The sequence below is a fragment of the Elephantulus edwardii genome, unplaced genomic scaffold (genome assembly GCF_000299155.1).
Source record: "Elephantulus edwardii isolate Elephantulus edwardi_28Jun2011 unplaced genomic scaffold, EleEdw1.0 scaffold00032, whole genome shotgun sequence".
NCBI lineage: Eukaryota > Metazoa > Chordata > Mammalia > Macroscelidea > Macroscelididae > Elephantulus > Elephantulus edwardii.
The window spans coordinates 1729331-1738776 of NW_006399782.1; the positions used below are offsets into that span (position 1 = coordinate 1729331).

Below are 9446 nucleotides of genomic sequence, written 5' to 3' on the forward strand. Positions count from 1 at the left end.
ACTTTTGATATGAGACCTTTGTCTGAAATGGCAATGCCAAATGTTTTTTTTTCCTAGTCAGTAGGTTTTCTTTTCACTCTGATGGAAAATGTTTTTGATGCACACAGGGATTTAATCTTTATAAGGTTCCATTCATCAGTTTTATTCTCTCCTGGTTGTGTACAGAGGAATTTTTGAAATGCTAAGACTTTTGACAGTGTGGATCATAACAAATTATGGCTAGTGTTGAAAAGAATGGGAATCCCAGAACACTTAGCTGTGCTTATGTGAAACCTATACCTGGGCCATAAAGCTGTTGTTCAAACAGAGGAAGGGAGCACTGTGTGGTTTAAAACCAGGAAAGATGCACACCAGAGTTGTATTCTTTCCCATACCTATTCAACCTGTATGCAGAACAAATCATTCAAGGAGCTGGACTCTATGAAGAAGAATTGGCATCAGGATAAGAGGAAGACTCATCAACAGCCTGCGTTATGCAGATGACATGACATTGCTTGTTGAAAGTGAGGAGATCTTGAAGCACTTGCTTCAGAGATCATATACTAAAGTCTTTACTATGGATTGTTGTTTGTTGTTGATTGTCATTGAGTCGAGCACAACTAATAGTAACTCTATGAACAAAAGACCTAATGCTTTCCATAACTATTGTCATTTCTCTGAGTTCATAGAGTTTCCAGAGGCATGTGGTTTAGGAAGTGGATGCCACATGTGCTTCTAAACCTGTTTTACAACTGGGAGCTCCAAGATATATGCACACCCATGTTTATCGCGGCTTTGTTTACAATAGTAAGGAGTTGGAAACAACCTAAGTGCCCATCAACAAACGAATGGATAGAGAAGCTGTGGTATATTCACACAATGTAACACTACGCTGCATTGAAAAACAAGGAACTCATGCAATATTATTCAAAATGGGTGACTCTGGAGGACATTATGCTGAGTGAAGTATCTCAGTCACAAAAGGACAAACACTGCATGGTGTCACTGTTGTAGAACAGGACTGATATCTGGGTTGGGGTAAAACTGAGAAAAACTGGATACATTATGTATACTGCATTGAAACAGATGAGGGAGAAAATAATATAAAAAAGATATATGATAGGGTATTATGGTTATCACAAGAGTCCAGAATGAAGGTTGTGTAGTGGAGTGTACTCGGGGTGGTGGGAGGGGGGTAGGGGGATTGTATATCAATGAAAGAATCTTTCTTTTGCTTTTCAAAGAGAGGAGTGAACTGCGTGGGGGGAGGGCTGGGCAGGGAGAAAAGTGCAACAATGAATGAATGGAAATCCAAAATCTCTGTAAATGTTCATTAAAATTAATAAAATAAAATAAACCAAACAAAAAAAACCAACAACTGGGAGCTCTACCAAACACTGTCCACATTGGGAAACCATTGTGGTATTTGATACCCCAAAGGCACAAGGTTCAGCATCACGGAAAACCCAGATTACTTCAAACAGCACATTGACAAAAAGTGATATACCAAGTGGAAGAGTGTTCCTCCAGATATAACAGCACTAGTTTCATTTAGCAGTGGTTAAGTGTCATCAAGCCAAATATGACTGAGAGTAAGCTTTGCACAAAAGACATGAACTCTGTTCTGTAACTAACATAATTTCTGTACATTTATAGAGAGTTTGTGGAGTTTCCAGAGGCATCTAGGAAGTGGATACCACTCCTGCTTCCCAGCATAAATCAGTCTGGAAGCTCATCCAACCATTGTACATAATGGGTAACCATTATGGTATTTGACAAGACCATGGAACAGTGTGCAGCATCACAGCAACACCAAGTTGTTCAGTTCAGCAAATAGACAAAAGATTGCTGTCCCATCACCTCGCATTAAGGGGATTTTAAAGCCATACCTTCTAGCAGACTTCGACACTTGGCCAAAGGCTCAAGGACATCCGCTCTTGGGGGGAAAGAGCAGTAACACATATCAAGCATGACCCCAAAAGCCTCCCTTACATTACCGATGTGACTGCCGTCAAGATACTAGCTAGTACTCAAACTCCCATTACATCTCAAAATCAAGAAAACAAAAATCCTCACCCCAGGCTGATAAGCAACATCATGAGAGAAATTGCCAATTATTTAATCTTCTTTGGATCTACAATCAATATCCAAGACACTAACAGCCAGAAAAGAAAAAGATTTATTGTAGGGGGAAAGACTGCTGTCAGGGACCGCTCCTGAGTGCTGAATAGCAGTGATGTCAGTTTGACAGCTAGGCTGCACCTTGTATAAATGATAATATTTTTCAACTACTTGCTATGTATCTGTAAGTTTAACAGTGGATAAGGATGACAGAAGAATTCATGCCTTTGAGTTGCGGTGTTGGAGAAGAGTGCTGAATATTCCATGTACTGCCAAAAGTACAAATAAATGTCTTTTTTTTCAGCCTCTGAATTTTATTTTATTTTTTTAATTTCCATTCATTCATTGTTGCACACTTCCCTCCCTGCCCACTCCCCCTCAGGTCACTTTTCTCTTTGACAAGTAATAATAATAATAATAATAGCAGCAGCAATTATTATTATTATTATTATTCTTTCATTGTTATACACCCCCGCCCCCAATCCACTCTACCATACAGGTTTCATTCTGGACTCTTGTCATGACAATAATGCCTAATCATATATTCCTCCTAAACAGTACTCTTCCTCATCTGTTTCAATGCAGTATACATTATTTATCCCCTCTTAGTTTCCTCCCAACTCTGATGTCAGTCTCACTTTACAACAGTGGCCCTTTGTAGTATTTGGCCTTTTGTGACTGAGATATTTAACTCAGCATAATGTCCTCCAGGGTCACACATTTTGTATAATATTTCAGAGCTTCAAATCAAAACAACTATGAGATATCATCTCACCCCAGTAAGAATAGCAAAATTTAACAGAACAGCGAACAACAAAAGCTGGTGAGGTTGCAGAGAAACTGTAACCCCTATTTACTGTTGCTGGGAATGTAAAATGGTGCAACCACTGTGGAAGGAGGTATGGTACTTTCTAAACAATGTCTTTTTAAAATGTGTAGCCAGTGTGCTGCTTGAAGTTAAGGAAGGTGAAATATAATATACCCTGGGCATGTTTTTAGGAGGAGTTACCTCTTGGAGAAGGACATTATGTTAGAAAAGGTAGTCAGGGAAAGAAAGGAAGACCCTCAATAAGACTGACACAGTTACTATAGCAATGGCCTCAAGTGTGCCAGACATGGTAAGGATGGCACAGGAGGACGGTGTTCAGATCTGTTGTTCATAGTGTCACTATGAGTCATACTCGATGGCATCTAATGAGAATATACTTAATTTTAGGTCAGAAGTTGTAATGGTGCAGTGATTAAATAGCTCAGTTGCTAATCAAAAGGTTGGTGGTTCAAACCCACTAACAGCTCCATTGGAAGAAAAGTGATGTGTAGCCTGCTTCTGTAATGATTTACAGCCTTGGGAATCCTATGCGTAATTCTATTATGTCCCACAGCAGACAGAATTGCTATGAGTTGGAATTAACTTGGTAAAAATAATTCTTCAATTGTTTTGGGTGTTGATGTTTGGTGGTTTTTTGGTTTGTTTGTTTTTTTTTAATTGTAGGTCTTTCAGATGTAAAAGGAGATAAATCTCATCAGCAAGTAATCATCTTGTCCCTAAAATTTGTAGTCACTTTTCTAAGTGAATTTAGGGTTTAGGGTTATATTGCAGCTAACTGAAATTGCTCGTTGGCAAACATTTAGTCAACTATGTAAGGACAGCTCCTTAACAAAGTTTAAGTGGTGATATGGAGGCAAAGATTTTGAGACTCTTTCTTAACTATTTTGAGCATGTACCCAGGAGGGACTAGTGTTTGGAGAAGAAGGAAATCATGCTTGGAAGGATGAAGGGACAGCGCAGAAGAAGAAGATTCCAGATGAAATGGATTGACACAATAACTAGGGTAATAAGGGTAGGTGTGTCAGAGACAGTGAAATTGGCATAGAGCAGGGTTCAGAGCTATGGTCATAGGGTCGTCATGAGTTGTAGTGGACTCAACGGCACATAACAACAGCAACAACAATATCCAAAAACACTAGTGCTACCTTTTCACAAGCCTGGGCATTGCTGAGACTTTTTTTTTTTTAAGATTTTCTTTGTCTAAAAAGAAGTCTCTAAGTGCTCATCCTACAAATGGGTTTGGATTCATAATCCAAATCCCCTGAGTCCAATTTAAAGTTGTGCTAATTCTCTGAACTTCTTTCCATTTCTTTTTAATTTAATTTATTTAAATAATTTTAACGACTTCTTTCCATTTCATCATCAGCAAATTAGGCTGGGTGAAGTTCCATGACTCAATTGCTTCACCCCTTGATTGAATCTAATCAGTATTTACAGCTTCATCCAACCCTGAATTCTTTTCATACTCTCCCTGCCTGCTAAAGCTATCGTATTTTTAAGTTATTTCTAAATGATATTTTTATGCAGCTCCCAGTGTTGATTTGACCTCTTTGCATCCCTCCTAAATAACACAAAACTAAAAAATCATTGTCTTTGACTTCAATCTGGCTCGTAAGTGACCCACCACTGGGTTTCTGAGGCCGCAATTTACACAGGGGGAGAGTGCCTATCCGCAGTGGCTGCTGATGGATTTGAACCAGCAAAGAGGCTGCTTCTGGGTTAGCAGCACAACTCCACCAGATTTCCCAACAGATGGCCCAAGAATGTAGATCTAAAGGAAAAAGTGAAAACAAATACAATAAAATTACTCAGGGATAACTGGATGACTCATGAAATTCCCTACATTGTGTGCTTTCAATTATTAAAAGGTCCATTCACTCACTCACTGCTCTTGAGTTGGAAATGACTTACCGCTGACCCTCTGTGGGTTTTCCAAAGACTGAATTGCATAGGGTGAGACTGTCTATTTTTCTCGCTTTCAGCAACTAGTGGATTCGTACCTCTTGCCGTTAGGTTGGCAGAACAACTCTTTAACCACTAGGCCAACAGATCTCCCTACTGTACAACAGAAGGCAAGTATCAGAAAAATTTTCGTTTTCCAGTTTCCACATCTTATAACTGCCCTTCCCATCCCTCATCGTTTCTAAAATAGAGCCACCAGGGGGCAGAGTGGCCCAATGCCAGGTGTCTTTAAACAGATTAGATTTTTTTTCCTTTCTTTACAAATTTTCCAATAAAGAAATTATTGTTCCTATTTTACACATACGGGAGCTCTGGTGGCCTAGTGGTTAGAAGCTGTGCTGCAATCCCAAAGGCACTCAATTGGAATCCACCAGCTGTTCTGTGGGAAAGGGATGGGCAATCTCCTCCTATGTGATTAACTGCCTCTGAAAACCCACTTGGAGGGTCACCTATGAGTCGGAGATTCTACCACAAAATAACATTTTACAGATTACATAGATCTGACGACACACGCAGAGTTAGACTGCCAACCCAGAGGCACGCAGTTCAAAATTACCAGTTGCCACGTGGAAGAAAGATGGATGATATCCTCCCATGTGATTAACAGCCTCTGAAAACCCACTGGAGGATTGGCTATGAGTCAGTCGATTGCCACCAGGTGTTTAACAACAACAATAACAATTTCACAGATTAAGAAACCAAAGCACAAAGTAAAATAAATAGTAGATGATCTAGCATTATGTGAGGGGAAGAATCTAAACACTCCTCTCAGTAATCCATCCTCTATGCTCTTTTAGAGCTCACCTGAGTTTATAGCTATTTCCACATGTTTCCTATGTTTCACAACACCTATGTATAAAAATCCATAAAAACCCCTCTAAGTGGTGGAGTTTCCGGTTTCTTCCTATTTTCACTCACTTTTTCTAATTTTGTTTTTCATAGGCCTTAGTTCATCGCTGTGGACTAGTCACTAACTTTGTCTTTTTCACTAACTTTATACCTCAGTTCCTGTATTAGAAACACGTTCAGTGACAGCATCTGTTCTCTAGAATTTTCTTTAAGTACTTGAGCAGAATCACCGTGATACAAGTTCGTATTTCAATGAGATTTGATCTATGAGCTAATAATGGCCAGCAGAGCACATCAGTCAGTAGTAGCAAAGCACCATATCAAATGCTTCAGGTCTCTTGGTGTCTACACATCAGAGGCTTTGCTAATAAAATAATGAACATTAGAAATATCTCACTGGCAAGATGAGGGTTATTTAAGAAGTGTGGATTCTCTGCCAGTGTTGATGAGAACGCCAGCCATTGTCATACCCTGCAGAATGACACGCGAGGCTTGGCTCCTATTTTTTAACCTAGTTGCTGAGCCATAGAATCTTTTAGAAAATTATTGTGATTTGGGTGAAGGTTTACAGAGCAAATTAGTTTTCAATTTAGCAATTTACACACATTCCATATTGTGATGTTGTTTGCATCCCCCCAGTGTAACAACACTCTACCTACACGCCTTCCCTCTGGGCTCCTTGTTGCCATTTGTTCTTCTTTACTGCCCTACTTTGCCTTCTGAACTTCCTTTGAGGCAGTTGCTGCTCTTTAGATGGTTATTCTGAGGAAAAGTTCTTCACAGGTGTTATTGCTCACTTTGTATTATTTGTCTGTTTGTTATTTGTTTAGGGAGCTCTTGTGGCCTAGTGGGAAAAAAAGTTGTGCCATCAACCCAGAAACAAGGATTTGAACCCATCAGCTCTCCCAATGGAGAAATATGGGCAATTTCCTCCTGTGTGAATTATTGTTGTTAGCTTCCATACCCCATTCATATATTTCTGCCCATCTCCATGACAAAGCTAAACTGTGGCAAGGAAAGTCATATTGAAAGATGAACTCCACAAGGACCAACTAGCATTTAGTTCTGTTGTGCATGAGCTTCTCCTTAAATCAGGAGTCAAATTATTGGCAGCTACTAACAACAACAGCAACAACTTGGTAGATAACAAGTGAAGTCTGGAGGTCTCCCAGCCCACAGCCTTGGTACCACAATGAAAACAAATCTGAGCTCCAATTTAACCATGTGTATGTTGTTTTTGTTAGGTACTACCAAGTTGATTATGATTCATTGTAATCCTGTGTATGACATTGTGCCCTATTCGACACCATCGTCACAAATCTCTGTTGTTATGTTGTTGCTAGTTGCCGTTAAGTTGACTTAGATCCATAGCAACCCTGTGAACAATAGACCTGAACCCTGTCCTGTCCTGTGCCATCCTGACACATTAGAGCCCATTGCAGCAGTCACCATGTCAATCCTCCTGGCCCTCCTCCCCTTAACTGACCCTCTACCTTTCTGAGCATCATGTCCCTCTCCGAGAAATAGCACCTCCTAGCAACATGCCTGAAATATGTGAGGTGAAGTCTTATCACTTTTGCCTCCAAAGATCACTCTGGCTGTACCCTCTCCAAGACATATCAGTTCTTTTGGCCATCCATGGAATGTTTCAGTGCTCTTCTCTAACACCACTGATGCTCAAAGACATTAATTCTTCTTCTGGCATCCTTATTCATTGTCCAGCTCTCAGATGCATAGCAACTGATCAGAAAGACCATGACCTGAATCAGATACACCTTAGTCCTCAAATTGACATCATTACTCCTCAAAATTTGGAGAGATCCCTAACTGCAGATATCCCCAGTGCAATCCAGAAGGCTTGCAGTTAGAATCCATCAACTGCTCCATGGGAGAAGGAGGACCAATCTCGTCCCATGTGATTAACTCCCTCTGAAATCCTGCTGGAGGGTCAGCTATGGGTCAGTTCCAACTCGATGGTACACAAAAACCATAACCAAAACCATGCATCTGACCAGCAGCTCTGCAGCTGACTTCCTTCCGCGGGAAGGGTGAGGGTGCTGGGTCCAGGGGTGTGGGTCCTCATTGTGTGTCCTCTGGTTAGGTGGGCCTCAGGAGCAGTGGGGTAGCCACAAAGAGAAGCCACTGGAAAGTTTTAAGAAGAGTGACTTGATCAAGTCTGTGTTTTAAATGAGTATTTGATGGAGGAGAGATGACAGGGAGAAAGAGAGCGTGAAAGAGAGAGGATGTCTCTCTTAGACTGGCACCTGGCGGTGAAGCTGGCTGACCAGCCTCTTGCACCAAAGTCTATTCTTCCGTTACCAGAGGCAGAACTGGGTGACTTCTCTCTGGAAGCCTATAGTATTTAATTTCTGAAACAGTTCATTGCTGCCAAACTCTAGGAATTTGTTTCAGACCCCGAGATGATTGATCTGATCTACTGTGGCCGGAAGCTGAAAGATGACCAAACCCTTGACTTCTATGGCATTCAACCTGGGTCCATAGTCCACGTTCTGCGTAAGTCGTGGCCTGAGCCTGATTAGAAACCAGAACCTGTGGACAGAGTGGCTGCCATGAGGGAGTTCCGGGTGCTGCACACCGCCCTGCACAGCAGCTCTTCATACAGAGAGGTGGTCTCTAAGATGCTCAGCAACAAGGAATCATTGGACCAGATCATCGTGGCCTCTCCAGGCCTCAGCAGTGACCCCATTGCTCTTGGAGTTCTTCAAGACAAGAACCTGTTTTCTGTCTTCACTGATCCCAACATGCTTGATACGTTGGTGTCTGCCCACCCAGCCCTGGTCAATGCCATCGTGCTGGTTCTGTCTGCACTTGGTGGCGGGCAGCACCCCACTGCCAGGAGCTGACTCTTCTTCCTGGAGCATACCCCCCAGTTCATACCGGGACATGCCAGGTGGCTTCCTGTTTGAAGGGCTCTCACATGATGAGGATGACTTTCATCCCAGTACCAGGTCCACACGACCTAGCAGCACACCCAGCTCCCACCCAGCCTCCTTGGGGTACAGTAGAGCCGCTGGTCCCTGACCCATCACCCAGAGTGAGCTGGCCACAGCCCTGGCCCTGGCTAGCACTCCAGAGAGCAGTTCTCACACCCCAACTCCTGGAACCCAGGGCCATTCCTCAGGAACTTCGTCGATGTTCTCCAGTGTCCAGTCAGGAACACCCATCACCAATGATCTCTTCAGCCAAGCCCTGCAGCATGCTCTGCAGGCTTCTGTATAGCCTAGCCTCCAGAGCCAGTGGCAGCCCCAGCTGCAGCAGCTACGTGATATGGGCATCCATGATGATGAGCTGAGCCTGCGGGCCCTGCAGGCCACTGGAGGGCACATCCAGGTGGCCCTGGAGCTCCTCTTTGCTGGGGGACCCCCCTGAATTCCAAGTTCTTCTCATCCCTTAATAGTCTGCAAAGGCTGCTGCCCCTGGGAGGCCCCGATGATAGTCCCACCACCTCTCCTCTCCCTAGTACACCTCCTGATGGTTAAAAAAAAAAAAACAACAAAAAAACAACCACAAAAACAAAACAAAACAAAACAAAAAACCCAAACAAACCAAAAACACACAAACACCCCCCTCCCCCGTATCTCCTTATTTCCTGACTCCTGGTACCACGGGTGTTAATTGTGGATCCATGTAAGATGAAGTTGTTGTCAGATATGGCTGTTCCTATATGGCCTTTGCTCTTTTTATA

At 42.4% G+C, this 9446-nt stretch overlaps 1 pseudogene; it reads left to right on the forward strand.

Annotated features, from left to right (window-relative positions):
* The first annotated feature begins 7968 nt into the window (after positions 1 to 7968).
* Positions 7969 to 9130, forward strand: LOC102858842 (annotated as a pseudogene).
* The last annotated feature ends 316 nt before the right edge of the window (positions 9131 to 9446 follow it).